Source organism: Embiotoca jacksoni, unplaced genomic scaffold, assembly GCF_022577435.1.
Source record: "Embiotoca jacksoni isolate LCO1_2020_lvr unplaced genomic scaffold, fEmbJac1.0.p SCAF_22, whole genome shotgun sequence".
Lineage (NCBI taxonomy): Eukaryota > Metazoa > Chordata > Actinopteri > Embiotocidae > Embiotoca > Embiotoca jacksoni.
The window spans coordinates 5,693,994-5,710,272 of NW_027185363.1; positions in this window are offsets into that span (position 1 = coordinate 5,693,994).

Consider the following 16,279-nt stretch of genomic DNA (forward strand, 5'->3'; position numbering starts at 1 on the left):
ATCAACCCTTCCATTTCACATGAGCCAAAAGCCAGAGCTCAGCCAGACACCAATACACCAAATCCTCTGGAGACTAGTTCAGTGATTTGACAGGGTCTGGGACGCAATCTGGTCAGGCCGGAGTGGAGCGAGCCACAGAGGAATGACATGTGATAAATGGGTCTTATCTGGAGGTTGTGGCGTTGGGAAGCTGACTCTGTTTCCCTCCGATTACATTAGCAGGCAGGAAAATGGGACGCAGGGGGAATGGCTGGAATTCCATAGAGCGAGGGGCAGACACTCATTTTCACTTGTTTGCTGATTGATAAAGAGACTGCGAGGAGGCATAGAGAGGGAGTGCTAGAGACTCGCTGGGTACATGGCCTCATTACTATTTGCTATAACTTCATGGTTTCAATTTTGACATGCACAAAACATTACAAAGAGGGAAAATTAAATATAAGCTTTAGTCAAGGTTTTCTGAGGATACACAACTCGTTCACTTTCGATTGCAGGAGCAGGTTTATTTACAAATGAATGGAGGTCACTATATGTGCTGCTATCTCCTGACCTTCAGCCCTGGAATAACAGACTGTTTAGAGCCAATATCCTGGTGCCTGCACAGGTCCAACGGGTGATTCATTACTAAGGACACCTGTGCCACTTGACTGCACTTGACTGGATTGTTTCCCTGTCACGGACCTCTGCAGGGGTGCACAGCTTGATTTAACAGAGGTGTCACAAGGTGGTGTATCGGTGGCATAGTGCTCTCAGAATGGGAAAGAATTACACTAACCCAGTTACACACAATGGGCACTTTAACAGTTTTAATTAGTATAAATGTAATGTTGATTTATGATTTTAGCAATGGTTAGGTTTGGTCATTTAAGTAGCGTCCTATTAGCTAAATTACTGAGATGCTGTTAGTAAACCATTCATATAATTAAAAAAATTGATATATACTAAAAGTAAACTTTTCCTACACTTCATCATCCCCATTTTCCAGACGCCCTGTTATATATATACATATATATATATATATTTATTTTTTTTTTTTTTTTTTTTTTTTTTTTTTAGTCTGATAGGTTTAGTGTAAATTAATATGCATTGCCAAATTTTTACCAAGGTTTGAGAATCAGAATATGTACTGTATAAATGACTGTTTCTCATTTAAAGAAAACATGATTTGCCGTGTTGCAAGTTTTCTGATTGTTTCCGAAAAAGAGTAACATTGTTTCATGATTTTGTACCGATAGAACACAGATATATCATATGATATTGAGGGAGAGGGAGAAAAAGGAAGAGAAAGCAATTGTGATAAGAAGTAGGCAGCAGCCCAGACAAACATGGCGTGGCCCTTCCTTACTGACATCCTGAGGAGGAAGCTGTGCTGCGCTGGCCCCTCTGCTTGCAATCCCTCAGAGACGAGCTCGTCCAACAGGTCATTGAAGTGAGCCAGGATCAACGCTTATTAACACTTTCCCTTTCACTTTTTCTCTCTCTCTCTTGTTCATTTTTCTATTGAACTCAACCTACGATTAACATGTACGTGTTGTCTGCCTGTCTTTCTGTCCAGATATCTTGCTATCTACATTTCTTTAGCTTGCCCATTTCTTTGCTCCCACCATTGTCTCTCTTCTGCAATCTGTGTCTCTTTTTCCATCATTTCCATCAACTTCCCTCCCATTCCCTTCCTTTCCACTCTCCACATCACTTATTTTCCACACCTGCTTGTCATGGCTCTGAATGTAAATCATGTACCAAATAACTGCAGATATCTACCAGACATGCAGGAGGGCAAGCAGAGGGAAACTCCTGCTCCCGGCTTCATAAATCACTATTCAGACAATCAAGCTAATTGCTGCTCAAATGGCTTCTAACGAAGCTCTAATTGAATAAGGTGGCTTATGCATTTAAGCAGAGCAGTAAGTTGAACTCTGGAAAGGATATCTTCCGTGTGTGTGTGTGTGTGTGTGTGTGTGTGTGTGTGTGTGTGTGTGTGTGTGTGCGTGTGTGTGTGCGTGTGTGTGTGTGTGTGTGTGTGTGTGTGTGTGTGTGTGTGTGTGTGTGTGTGTGTGTGTGAGGACCAGGCCTGCTGGCACCAGACACACAGTGGTAAACGGCTCAGTTTAGCATTACAGTGGTGACTCCCTGCGGGCCTGTCCTCCACTGTAGCAGCAACCTGAGGAATTGCAGGCTCGCGAAGAAAAAGGCTGGAAAATAAAGAGTGAGACCAGAAGAGAACCAGGCTGTGCTAGTAAAATATGTACACTGCAAACACCCAAGAGTAAGCGATTTACACACAAATTCAACAAATTTTTGCTGCAAAATGCAAATGTTCCTGTACAGTTTAAGTCAGAAATGTTTATAGATTTCATTCTATTACATATTTCTGTTTTGTTTTGAAATGTGCTCTCAGCTTTCAAACACAGGAGGCCATCGACATGTTTTGAACAAGGCGTGACCATCAAAAACAGACCAAAAAAACAATAAGAGAGCGACTTTTTTCACCATGTTGGTATGACTGCATCTATTGTTATTCCGCTTTCATTTTTTTCTCACATCTATTCATCCTCTATCATGGTTATCTGCCCTCTACATGCCTGTTCAGCACAGCAGTGGTCCCCGGGAGAACAAACCCACACCGGAGGGTATGGAGCAGTCCCACAGTCCCCCTCTCCCTCCTCCTTTCCTACTCTGTCTGCCTCCTCCTGTCCCACTGTGTCCCTGCCTATATGCCCCGTCACTTTGCCTTATGACCTGGTTGCTGATAAGACCAGAGGCCCCTGCGGTGCCCAGTGCCTGATGCCAGTACTTCCCTCTCATACAAAGTCAGTCGTGCTGTGTTACAGATGGTATAGGTGATCAAAAACAGAAGCCCTGCGCAAAAAAAGAGTAAAACCAATGAGACAATAGGGCTCGCTGACATAGTAGTCTGGCCCCTTTTAACCCGTATGTTCCTACTTTCTTAGTAATCACTAAGATAAAATTTCATTTTGTCTAACAGCTTTTTTGGTTTGTGACCAAATTTATACAAAACAATTGCTCGTTACCATGAGCTCCATTTGCTCATGGTAATGGTAGCTCATTTGATGTTTTATATGGCTCTGGAACTAGCACTGTTTTTACAGTTGATTCGTTGATACGTGGCATGTTACTGTAGCACTTTTTTTTACTGTGTTTATTCAGGATTTTTTTTTATCTATTTATTTGACCTGAGAATTTTAGTAATAGTATTTGGCCCCTTTTTCGCCACAGACCGACACCCATTCAAGGCGGCATACATCCTCCAAATGCTCCAGCAATTACATGTTTACATACATCCCCTCACTCATTTACTCACTTATTCACTCAATAATTCACTTAAGAGCACACCTATTTGAGAGAGAGTGTGTGTAAGTGTGTGTGCTGTCTGGTACAGCTGAGTGTAGTCCCTGTTACTATTTGTCTGGACACACATAACAAGGCTCATCAATCTTCTTCAGGGACTGTTCGGAGTTTGGATTGAAAACACCTGGGCCTCGCCAGGCTGACTCATGAGGTGGAAACACGCTCCTGCCCTGTCAGAACAGCAAAGAGTGGTCAGTGTAACACAACCTCACACAGATAGAAGATTGAGGCCACGAGCAGGATACAGAACCAGACTAGTGCTCTGGGAGCTGTCTGAAATATTATCCCTTCTTCCAGAGCACCACTGGGAAGACAAAAAGGAGACAGACAGTTTAGCATATGAACCTCTTCATCCAGATCCATAATAAATCTGTTGGAAAGGGTAGAAGGAAGCAATAATTGTGCACCGGCAGTGGTCAAAACCTGTGCTTATTGATGATAAGCTGGTGACTCACTATACAATGCACCTCCTACTGGTCGAATATTGAAGCAAAACATTAAAATGTCCCGGCAGTGAGAAGGATATTGGCTTCCTTTGTGGTCTGTTTGCCTTCCTTAGCTGTTTTTGGCTCTCACAAAGTTTAAGTCAACTACAGAAACAAGAAAGGTGAGACCTGAGGTAGACTTAAAAGTGTGCCCATGTTGAAAGGTTGGTATAATCCACAAGAGGAAGGAAGAACAGGCAATCTGAGGGTGTTCCATAAACACATTCCTGAGCAAAGCTGAAGCAGTGCAGAGAAATAAATTTGTCTGATGAGACATTTCAGGCAGTCCCTGCAAAGAAAGTTGATAGACAGTGTGTGCATGTGTGTGTAACTATGAATTGTTAGTATCTATGTGCATGTGGATGAGAGAGAGGTGCTTTGACCCCGGTCAAGTCACTTGACTTCTCAGCACCTCTGCCTCTCCCAGCTGTATCAACACATCGCTGCACTACCCGCACAGGCAGGCAGTGGGCCGGCAGTGTGTCAGGAGCCTGGCTTCAGCCCATCATACTGAGACTGACTGGGTGTTTGTGTGAGTTTAGGTGGAGGGGATAGAGGGTGGCGGCACCCTCCACCACAACTCCACTCTGCGGAATTCAAATGGTTCCTCTCCACCCTCTCATCCCCCACTGGCAACCATGCCCTGAGTAAACAAGCTGCTAGGGTCAGGGGCAAAGCAATCAGCACCACTGGGTAGCTCTTAATGGATTGCTGTGTTTGCTGACAGGTGGTTTAGCGGTGCCTCAAAATCATTATGGAATCAGTAGAAGCCTCTTTTATGTTATGTTGTAATACAACAATGTTGCTTACGCTATGTTGTTTGTTGCCATAGAAGCAGTTTTTAGATGTTGCATATCAGGACTAATTTGAAGTGTCCTTCCACTTTGATTTGATTGTGTCTAAAATTACTCTCATTTTGTTCACTTTAACTACACAACAGGCATTAAATAGGTTACTTTGTACCACTTCATTTTCGAAAAAGTTTTCAATGAGCCATCAAGAATTTAAAATCAAACTTTCGCCCTTACTTGTCAGTATGTTGAGTGGTATCCAGATGTACTTTTTCAAATTACCATCCTTAACCAACAACGTCATTGATTAAATGACTCTTGCTCCACAGCTTTCGAACAGAGTTCAGTGGTTGAGTCAAATAAAAGCAAAGGTTTAAACTTTTGATGGAAAATGTAGGATTAGATGGCCATTTATTTTAGAACGTAAACATTAATCCCAGGACCACATATCATTTTTTTTTCCAACTGAGTAAATGCTCAATAAGTTAAGGGATAGCAGGTGGTGGAAAAGCAGATAGCACAGAGGTGACGGAAGTACATTGACATTGTATATTTCAAGCACCTATTAATCATCAGTGTTTTGCATCACCACTGACAGGTGAAGTGTTGCATAACTGTAATATACACATCTGTAAGGTCAGGAGCGAAGGTCAAACAATGCATTTTGGAATATTTGTAGCATGAAATAATGTATGCTTTCAAAGTATTTTCCTCCCTTGTTGAAAATCTCATTTACATTTTTCCCCTATAATTAAGCATAACAAAATGTGGAAAGCAAATATTAGCAAATTAGAGATGATTTGGAACACAAGAAACAATCCTCCCTTTATCCACCTGAGGTCTTGGCAATTTGTAGTAGTCTTCATATCATGCCTCACTCCAGGCTCACTACTGAAGGTAGCCGGAAGAGGATGTGAATATGGGTGGAGGCAGAGAGTGGAAGAGGTACACCCTGTAAGCGGGGTGTTTGTTTTGACATATAATACTTCTTCTTTTTTCTTCTTTCTTCTTTCTTCTTTCTTCTTTCTTCTTCTTCTTTTTCTTCTTTTTCACAGAAATGTCACCACTGCTCGTTCAGTTCAAAATATTGCAAATGCAAGGGTTTTCATCAGTGGACCACAGGTTTTATTAACATTGTGTTACCTCATCTGGTGATTGATAGTGACTCAACAGGCATTTATTTAGGTCCAAATTAAATATTTTTAGATGACTTCTTCTAAAAAGGGCCTGCACCATTTAGCACACCCTAACTTGACCTTTGTATATTTTAACTTCTTTTCCATCTTTACCATAGTTAAACAGATTTGTCAAGATGGTTGGACACTTTTCCATTTTCAAGGATGACACCACAGGAAGACTGACTTTCTGCTTAAGCAGCTGTTAAAGATATGATGCATGTTTAATTTATATCCACTGGGTGCCTTTTTGAGTCTATTTAAGGATGTTGAATGCACTCAGCAGTGACATTAAAGAGAAAAAAAAGTCTGCTACATTGCTAATCCTCCCTGAATCTCTAATATCATTACTGTGGTAAATTCATCTTGGGGGAGGAAGAATGAATGGGCCTCTTTGTTTTATTATTATTATTTCTGGCACAGAGAACCACACACGTCTGTGCAGCACTGACCGAAGGTCTATACCCAGATGGCAATGGTGCTACAACTTATTGTACAACAAACACATCTTTCAGGCTTTCCAGCCAGCACCGGCCTCACTATGGGCTGGGACAGGGGCCAAACAATGCATTACCTCTCACCGCCTAACCTCCACTGCTTCCATCCCACATAGTTAGCCCTCCTCTGAACAGGAGCATCCCAATTCTAGGGATGATTTACAGTCTGAGGGATGCAATGGGTTTCCTGCTCCAGAGTACATAGAAGCCACAGTAGGACACAGCATGTAGACAAATATCCTTTAGAACAATGGTACAAACTACGAAGAAAAGGGAACATTCAGACATTTACTTGCTTATCATATATTGTATGCGTGCCTTTGGATGACAAATGACTATTTACAAATGAGAGCCTCAAGGCCTTTAGTGCTTGGGTGTGTGGTTCTGTACAGTCTGTGTTCTGACAGCTGGCAGAGGAAAAAAAAATAACCTGGCAGAAGCCTGCTCTCAACAAAAAAAGCAGTCAATAACAGGAACTCAATCAAACTGCCCTGGTTTCCGGTAAGCTATGTACTCTGGACTGCCTAGTCTGACAGAGGCTGGCTTGCTGAAATACTGTTGGCAGCAGGTCGGCCCCCACCACAGCACGGAGCACTCTCAATTGGCTCTGTTGTGCCACACTCATTTGTACCTCATCTGAATGAGGTTTTCGTCTTTTATTCAGCCAGGTAAAAAAAAATATGTGCCTACTGCAATGGTCTGCCAAAGTAAGTACTGAGGCCAAGCCTCAAGTCAGGTTAATGCAACCTAAAGATTTGACTTATCCTGTGCACGCAACAGAAACATGAAGTGGTCAAGTTTTTGAAACTGACACTTGCCATATGTAGAGGTGTTTGTATTACAGTATACATATAGTAGTCAAAAATGTTGTTTTTTTCAATCTAAAATGTTAAGTTTTTGCCTGCTTTCATCCCTCCCTCAGTCTGACCAGTCTCCCTCCCTTTAAGCACCGCTATAACATGATGTTACTGCGACCAAGCTTCACCATAGGGATGGTATTAGCCAGGTGATATGTAGCGCATTATGTTTGCCAAACATAGTGTTATGAGTTCTTCCTAAAGGGTTTAATTTTTGTGTCATCAGTCCACAATCTTTTTTTCCTTGTGTTCTCAGGGTCCATAAGTACATAATATTTATTTTATTCAAGAGTGACTTCCCATCCTGCCACTATACCATAAAGTCTGATTAATGGAGTGCCACTGAGATGGTGGTTCTTCCGGCAGGTCCTCAAATCTCTGTTGAGTTCTTGGTTTTTCACAGCTTTCTGTAGTTCTGAATGCTGTGTTCAATTAGCCTTTCAATAAATAATTTGAAGTATGACTCGGTGTCATACGAGTTTAACACATATTTAGAGATGATGACGTGATAATTGCTAGCCACCTTGCCTCTAATGATGAATTCTTGCTCTGGTGGTAGGATGGAAAGAACAGAAAACCTCCCACTTTTCTTAATCTGGAGAAATATTACAAGAAGATGTAATCTTGTAGTCACATCAATACAGTGTAGAGCTACTTTTAGATTTGCTGAATGGACTTGTTTAGATGTAGTGTAGCTAATAGAAAATATTTGTGTTTGTAAGCATTTTGCCAGCAGTGACCAGGTATGAAATATTGAAGTCACAACTGTGAGGCTGATGTGAAAGGTTTTCCAACCTAGTCATCGTCTGAACAATATAACATAAACACAACAAAAGATTGGAGCCAGGAAAGAAATAGATTGTAACTGTCTCTCATCTCCAACTGTTAAGACTTGCTTTGTATTGCACTGAGCTAGTCTTCTTAACTGGATAAGATACTAAATGATCCTAAAATGTTAGACTTTGAAGGCGAATGTGGTGCTGCTGTATAAAATTTGTACAGTTTGAAAGGTCTGCATGACGTGGTGCAAATTCATACCGATACGTAGAAGTACAATGGTGGTCAGGAAAGGGCTTGAGGTGGATGTGGCGGTACATGTGGCACCTAATGTCACAGCCAGTAAACCTCCTGAGTGACAAGCAGTGTTGGCTTTCCACACTTGGATTCCACACCTCCTGTCATCACCTCCTCCTTGTTTAGTCTAAGTGTCACTGTCTATCAGCTCACCGTTACACAGAAATATTCCTATTTTTCCCTGCAGACAAGGAAGGAGACAGTGCTGTGAAAATCAGATCCAGAAGTGTAGAGTAAGAAGTGAGAGAGATGTTTATGGGAGCAATACATTTATTAGAGAGGGCTTTTTTGTTTGATTTTGCTTAAACTGAGCACTCCAATAACTGTTTTCAGTGCTTTCTCATTTATAGTTCACTTTAGATTTGCAGTAGGAGATATCGCAGTGCAGTAATACAGACATAAAACCCTGAGGCCCCTGTTCTTTTTGCAAAATTTTTTTTAGCTGATAATCAGAGGCAATAATCCAACATCAATACATGTTAAGTGACCTTTGGTGGTTGTGTGTGACAATAAATAACAGTGTATAGGTTTACAGATTACATTTGTTACAAAGCCCTCTGGTGGCTGTAGTAATTATGACATGAGAGGGAGGTCGGGGTCAACGGATGGATCGGGGTCAAACACAGGAGTTTAATTTGGATGATTGTTTGTTTTCCATTTTAAACAGTTAGTCACAATTGTTTGATTTCAGCATTTTAACAGTTTATTGAGATTGTCTTCCCTGAAAAAAATGACCCAATCTTCTATTCAAGCAGCAATTACAACCCACATATACTTGCCAATGGTTTTAATAAATAATGGAAATCGGGTGTCTTGGAGAAGTGATGCAGTCCACATTAGGTCCATCTAATTTAAGATTTTCAAAGTTAGGGGGTTGAGACAGTTTTTGAAACCATGTTTTTTGTTGCCATGATGACAAAGGTTGCTAACTCTAAGTAGTAACTTTAACACACAACACAGCTAAAATCATAATTTTAATCCAAAACATAGTTTTTTCCAAATCAAGTGTTTTTAGTGCCTAAAGTTTATCACGGCACTAATTTAGGAAACATTTTGTGGGTTACATGTGAGGGTCAGAACAAATGGCCTTTATGGTTGTATAAGTTGGAGGACTTATTGGTTTATCTGCGGTATTTAATCACATGCCACTGCATGCTCATTTGGGTCATAACAGAGGGTTGAGCAGAGGTGAAAACAGTCTATATGGTTGTTTAGTTTGGAGGACATTTCGCCTTTTGGCTAATGTTCCTCCCGAAGTTCCAAGTGCTTGTGTTTTTAAAGTTCCAGAGTGGTTGTGTGTTTGATAACACGCAATAAATTAAGATTCACAGTTGTTAATTTTCTCAGCTGTTTCAATTATGGCTTCTTCACCGTCCATAATTCAGTGCATCCTCAGTCGGCAAATAAGCTTAAGACATTTTTATTAGTCCTCCTGATACATTCTTAATGTTTTGGAGTCACACTTATAACTGCTATTATACTTGGACCTGCAGTCAAACTAGCTGTTACACAGCAGGTCATGTGGGAAAACATGAATTGTTTTTGTAACTTAGGTCTTTCTATCAGTAATAATAATGTTTTCTGCATCAGGAGAATGGATACTGAAATTTCACTTCAATGGGCACTTTACAATGAAGTATGTGATCAGTTGAGCAACAACTAGTTTAAGAAGTTTGTATTGCTGGGTAAAATGTTTTTATTGTCTTTCTTCCTTATTTGGTGCATGTCTGTGCACTCGCCCAACACAATGCCTCCAACTTGTTAATGAATATGTTACTTTATTATATGTGGACTTTGGTTTGTGGAATTTTGTTGATACATCTAGACGTACATTATTACCTGTTTGACATGTAAGACTGAAATTACTTGTCTAAAAAATATGACATCAATACTTGCGGCGACATATAAACTTTTGCAAGACAGCTGTGATACCAAACCTTTTTCATGTTTGCCTTATAAATGCAGATGTCTTTTTCACACTGTAGCGATAAGCTGATGATTCAGAATTGTGGCGCTTTTTCTTTCCTTCTTTCTTTTTTTTTTTTTTTACAGTAGACAAAGAACAGGATGATTTTCCAGAGAGGGGAAGTCCAGAGCTGGTGACCAGAGCTTCAGGTAACTGAACAGCTGCCTCAGGCTCTGTGGTTTGGGCTTCAGGCTTAGTGATGACCCCTCAGGAATGGGCCGCAGTCTCTTGTGTCCTTTTTATCAAGCTCCCAAAGTTATTAACACCTACTTATGAGATGTCATGCAGGCGCCACCCTCTGGCAGAAGACCTCATCTACGCTCAGCAACAATTTATTATCTCCAAATATTTTCAGTCTCCTTTCATGTTATTGTCTTCTGACTCCTGCTTCTTCTGTCCGGCATAATAAAAAACATATAATCAGTGCCAGGTCAGAGACGATTTAGGATGCAGCTTCTACTCCACACCATCACCTCCAACATACACACGCAGAGACCACCACCCTCTCTCTGTACACTTTCTCACACTCTTTCTTGCCCTACCATGTTTAGAGCCATGGCTTCAGACTAATTGAATAAGCAGCGACCCTGTGGACTGCCTCTCTGTGGGATTAGGATATGATCTCAAAAGAGCGCTCCTCTGAGGGCAAACACAGCCAATCTAGAGCCATTTCATGCTCTGCGCTCCAGCACACGAAAGGTCGGCATGGAGGCCACACACATGTAGTAATTCATGGGCTCTCAAATCAAGCATGCTTTGAATGCATGTCTTTCTCTTATGAAACACAGCTGTTTTTCCTCTCGTTTTTTGTCTCTCTCTCATCTCCCAAGCCACTGCACAGACTTTTAATTATCAAAAACTACCTTGGCAAGACACCGAAATACACCATGTTCATGTAACACTTGTTAAATGCTAAATAATTACAATTCAGCTCCCAAAGATCTCAAGGGTAATTTTAACTGATTGATTGTTTATTGTGATTGGACTGTATTTTAAATCTCAGTGTTTTTTGTCCCCCAGCAGTAACACTGCTAATGGCTGTGTGCCAAGGCTCTGTTGCATCAAATGAATGACCAGAATCTGTTTATTAATGATGCTTGCTTCCATTACATTTATTATAGTCAGTCTATGGACTGTTTATTGCACAGATAATAATCCCTTACGTAGGACCCACTATTCTATTTTCTAAAAGAACACTGCAGTCAGTAAGCTTTGCACAATGCTAGCATCTAACTCAAAACTTTGTTTAGTTATGACAAAATGTACTTCGTATTGTCTAAAGTGGGGTACTTAAAGGGAGAAACATTCTGAGTATCCAGTCTTTCAGTCTTTATACTTGCCTGCTTTGGCTTTTCACTCCTTTTCTCAAATGTGAAATTCATAAGCATTCACATCACCTTAAACACCATTTCTATGAGCTCTAGGGTTCAGAGGAAGCAAGTCAAACAGTGTGGGTTTTATTACATGCCTCAGCAATCCAGGAAAGGGGAAGCACATGTCTCAGTGAAATACGATCGAATTTAGATTATCTGTGGATATTTTGCCCCATTTTAACCTCTCACATAAAATGAATCATATAAAAGTCTGCCCTAATTCAGTATACATTATTTGTTATGTGGAGCGTCTTCTCATTCCCAGGGCAGCCAGTGCAGTAAGTTGATGTCTGTCTTTCTTTTTCCAGCTGCCTATTAGGATTGTGGCTTCCCCCGTGGCGGTGTATTTCTCCCCCCTGGCAGAAAGAGAAGTATGCCATTAGTTCACCAGACCTGCCATTGCTGTCAAAATGTGAGTGGGGAGTAGATCTATTAGATTCCTATATTTCCTGGTAGGACAGCCTCCATCTCCTGCCTTCCATTTTGGCACATTAAATAGAGAGACAAAACCCAGATGACTGGTTTTGAATCTATGAAAACATGGACTAAGTACACTGCTTTGGATGTGGATTCTAAAAGAAAATAATGAAAAAGCCAATGGTGGAAAAAAAAATGCTTCTCAAAGGACAATTCCATTGAGAAGATAGTTTGCTGTCATGGTTGATGCAAAGTGCACTTTTTTCATTTTCATTTTACTGATGACTTTATTTGTTTCTTACCTTTTGCAGTGTTCTTGGAGGATTCTTTAAAGGAGTGTTTTTTTGTAAACTTAAATTTTTCCGACAAACAAAGTATAAATCATTTTTCAATGACAGAAACATTTGCAAATCCTCTGTGCTGCTTCACCTCATCTATCTTTATCATGAGAGTCAAAAACAGTTGGAAACCATCTTTGCTATTTAGTACCAGGTTTCAGTTCCACAATGAAGCCAGTCTGATTCCTTAAGTAGCAGAGGGAGAATGGTGCGAGAAAGATTTGTAATAAAAGCCCGTTCAGGTAAATCACTTTTCAACCTGTCATCACCCGCAAGGGCAATATTATTGGAAACAGGCGGTGTGTATAACATGTGGATATTGGCTACTCATTTCACGGTCCCTTAAGACTTGGGCACTGGTGAATTCCACATTTCTTTGTGAATTATCTTCAAACCTCATTTTGGCCGACACTTTGATGTCTTTTTTTTCCACCTTCAATTATTTGATAGCTCACCTTTTCATGTCTAAACTTAAATTGCAACTTATATCCTCTGTAATTTGTCCATGGTCAGAGGTGAAGGAAATATTCAGACATTCAGGCAAAGTTACGCCGTAAAATACAACGTATTTCATTATAACTAGTATTCTGGATTGAAAATGTCACTTAATTAAAATTAGTATAGAAAAAAATATTTAATGTGTCAGCGTACTTAATGCCAAAAATTGGTCCCTTGTTAGTGTTAGTGCTACATATCACAATATGGGATTATTCTATTTATTATTTTATTACTAATACATTAATGTGTAAGCAGCATTTTACTAGGTGGTCATGGTGGAGTTTATTTATAATAGTTTTAATCTACACATCAAAAATCAGTGGTTTAGAATTTTTTTCTTATTTGGATCGACATAGAACCAGTGCAATACAGTGTTAACTATATCCAGTTTGGGTTGTTTTGACCCAATGTCTGTATTGTTATTTACACAAACTAAAATACAGTTCTTCCAACCCAGTGCAAGACACAACGATCTCAAGTTTAACCTTGAATTATGTGCATAACTTTTAAAAGGTACATAATAATAACAAATACTGGCAGGTAAGTTTGAAAAGGGCTACATATACAGTTCACCATCTGGTATAATCCTGTAGTAATATAAATAATAACACTAATACCGGGGTAAAACACCTCCTTCGCTTTTGTGGTTGTTTACCCATAGGTACTGGCTAAAATTAATCCACATTGAGCCCATTGTTATAAATTTTTGTATGGTATACATTAATTTTATTTTGTAAGATCACCACATATTGAGTATGTAACACCTTACTTTATAAAGTAAAAAGTACAAGTACAATATATATCTAAAATAAATTACCTCAAATTTGTGCTGAAATACAGTACCTCCGAAAATATACTTTATGACACCAAAAAGGGGGTTAAGTAAACAAATAATGAATTCTGATGATTGATTATCACAAACAAAACCAAACAAAAATAGTTTACTCTAGTACAATGATCAAACCTAATTAATGTGCTTCCAATGGAAAAACTGTAGTTTGTGCTCTCAGGAATATAATTCAGCAGTTATTTGACTACCCTGTCTGTCTGGCCAAAGCCTTATCCACTAAGCTGAGTCTCAGGGCAGTCCACTGTTTGTGTGAGCTCTGAATCTGCAGGCTTTTCAGGCTTTCCTCTTCCCCAGGCAAGGCAGAGAGGCTGCTGACTCCACATTCTCATCCCTCTATCCCTTTTCCTCCACCCCTCCATCCCCCAGTGTCCTGTTTACTCTCGGCAGCCCTGCGGCCGTGCCACCTCGGAGACTCTCCAGACCACCAAGGTCCTGGCCGCCACCTTGGATTGGTTGGTGACGGCCCTCACCATGGGAACAACGGGGAGAGGTGCTGGAGTGGGTGGGGGAGTGGCACGGACAGTGGCTTGTGGTGGGGAATTTTTATGCTGTGGATCAGGCCGGAGAGTGAAGGTATGATTAAATGTGGCCAGTCCTTGACATTCAAAATGTATAGCTATGTTGTGTGGCCAGGTGACCTCTTACAATGCTCCTCCACTGCCCTGGATTTTTAGATTTTTTTTTTTTTTTAGGTTTACAGTAGTTGATGGCCATTTAAAAACCATGAAACCATAATGAAAAAGAAATGGGATTTTACAGTGACGTTGGAGAAAACTTAAGAAGATGTTGCACCTTCCAATTACATTGTACACAGCCAGTGAATAAGAATATTCTTCTAGCAGATTCTACCGTAACATTTTGTCTCAGCTCTGGTTGACAGGAGGCTTTCATACCATCCTTCTTAAATATCCTCTATAGCCATGAAAGTAATGGGAGATGTTATTTTTGACACTCTGAGAAAAAGGGAGGGAGTTCATGTTGGCCTCTAATGTCCTGGGATTCTTTCCAGAGTCGTGGTCGCCCTCTGCTGTTTAAAGGCCACACTGTTCCTCTCTCCTCATCAGCAGTAATGTGGTGTGTTTGCACAGAACTACAGCCTACCGCAAAAACAACCACAGCAAGCTCCATCATGACGTTTAATTTTTGCATGGGTGGTCCCCTTTACATTGTTAAACTCAGTGACAGCAAGCTATAACAAATGTACAAAGAAAGCAGTGGTCCAATTTTGGGCAGTAAAAAGATTTCTGCTTGGGTCAGTCTGTCAGTGACCCATTAAAACCAACAGCACTGGCCAAGCGGTGCATATAGCTATTGAGGGCTTTCTCAAAATGCTCACTGGCAGGACATTATATTATCTACAAGAAGGCTTCTATTGTGGGGTGAAGGAGATATTTGTTTCTGTTTTGGATGCATGAGGTGTTCAAGGGTTATTTTCAAGGGTTAAAGAGAGACCGCTGGAGAAACAGAGGCAGGGGGTGGAAGGAGAGGGATACAGGTGTGCGCGCGTGTGTGTGTGTGTGTGTGTGTGTGTGTGTGTGTGTGTGTGTGTGTGTGTGTGTGTGTGTGTGTGTGTGTGTGTGTGTGTGTGTGTGTGTGTGTGTGTGTGTGTGTGTGTGTGCCGCCTCAACATGAAACCACTCTGTGCTAATTTTCTGCTGAGTTTCAGGAAAGTGGGTTCCTGCTCCGAGGCAATCAGCACTGTTTTTCCCATGCTGATGTGTGCTGATGTAAGCTCTGCAGGCCTGCAGGTTCTGATGGCCTCTCCCTTTCAGACTGGAAGGAGGAGGGCTGCTGAGACAGCAAGGGAACGTGTGAGGCCTGGAAAGGTCAGTGATTTAGCAAATTGCTTGTCTTTTATAATAAACATGACCACTTCCGAACTTTGGGCTTTTTAAAGGGTTAGCAAAAAATTTATCAATATATCTCCTATAATATTCCTGTATTTCTTTCTTTCTCTCCTCGACCAGGAATTTTTTTGTCTCCACCAACAGAAGGAAACATACAACAAAATGCAATTCTTAAAAATGCACTTTCCGGCGAAAAAATAAAGCAAAATTCTGCTTTCAAGACTTTACAAAAACTCACCCGAACTGAAACAAAATCTGCACTGAGGGAAAAAGGGAAAATTGTGGGCCCTCACTCCAAAGTGTTTGTGTATAGGGTCTTCAAGATTTTGACAGCCACAGGATATGTGTGGGCCATTGTTAGTCACTCTAAGTGCTACCTCTGTGGTACAGCTTCCTCCTCTTCCACCAATACCCATGCCCACACACAAACACACACACTCATATTAACTTACAGCATATTTTAAAAGGTCATTCTAATCACAAAATTGAATGATTAGTTACTTTAACACGTTTAAAATGTTATTTTAAACTTCTGTAACTGTTTTATTTACAATATGTGATGTAATTAACAATGTTTGCTTGTTTGTGGCAATGACTTCTCATTTACTTGTCGGTACTTTGTTATAATTTAACTCCAAACTAAATAATTATAAAAATTAAACTTCATGAGAATAAAGCTAATCAAGATTTCTTGAATCTTCTCTACCATGCTTCAGTAAGAATTGTCATTGTTTAATAACAT